Source organism: Octopus bimaculoides, chromosome 9 (genome assembly GCF_001194135.2).
Source record: "Octopus bimaculoides isolate UCB-OBI-ISO-001 chromosome 9, ASM119413v2, whole genome shotgun sequence".
In the NCBI taxonomy this organism is placed as follows: domain Eukaryota; kingdom Metazoa; phylum Mollusca; class Cephalopoda; order Octopoda; family Octopodidae; genus Octopus; species Octopus bimaculoides.
In genome coordinates, this window is record NC_068989.1 from 85,674,516 (window position 1) to 85,674,852 (window position 337).

At 48.1% G+C, this 337-nt stretch overlaps 1 protein-coding gene across 1 annotated transcript in view; it reads left to right on the forward strand.

Annotated features, from left to right (window-relative positions):
• Positions 1-337, forward strand: part of LOC106869655 (NADH-ubiquinone oxidoreductase 75 kDa subunit, mitochondrial) — a 36,553-nt gene that overhangs the window by 29,934 nt on the left and 6,282 nt on the right. The window lies entirely within an intron of this gene.

The following is a 337-nucleotide window of genomic DNA, read 5'->3' on the forward strand; positions in this document are numbered from 1 at the left end:
TGGCAGATGCTCAGGAGCAATAAACACTGAAAATGTGAAGGGAACAACTTCTGCCACATTCCAGGGAGAGAAACTAGAAGTAGTTGATAGCTTCCATTACCTAGGTGACCAAGTCAGTAGCTGAGGTGGATGCTCTGAAAGTGTAGCTGCTAGAATAAGAATAGCCAGGGCAAAGTTCAGGGGGCTCCTACCTCTGCTGATGACAAAGGGCCTTTCACTCAGAGTAAAAGGTAGGCTGTATGATGCATGTGTACGAACAGCCATGCTGCATGGCAGTGAAACATGGGCCGTGACTGCTGAGGACATGCATAAGCTTGCAAGGAACGAAGCCAGTATG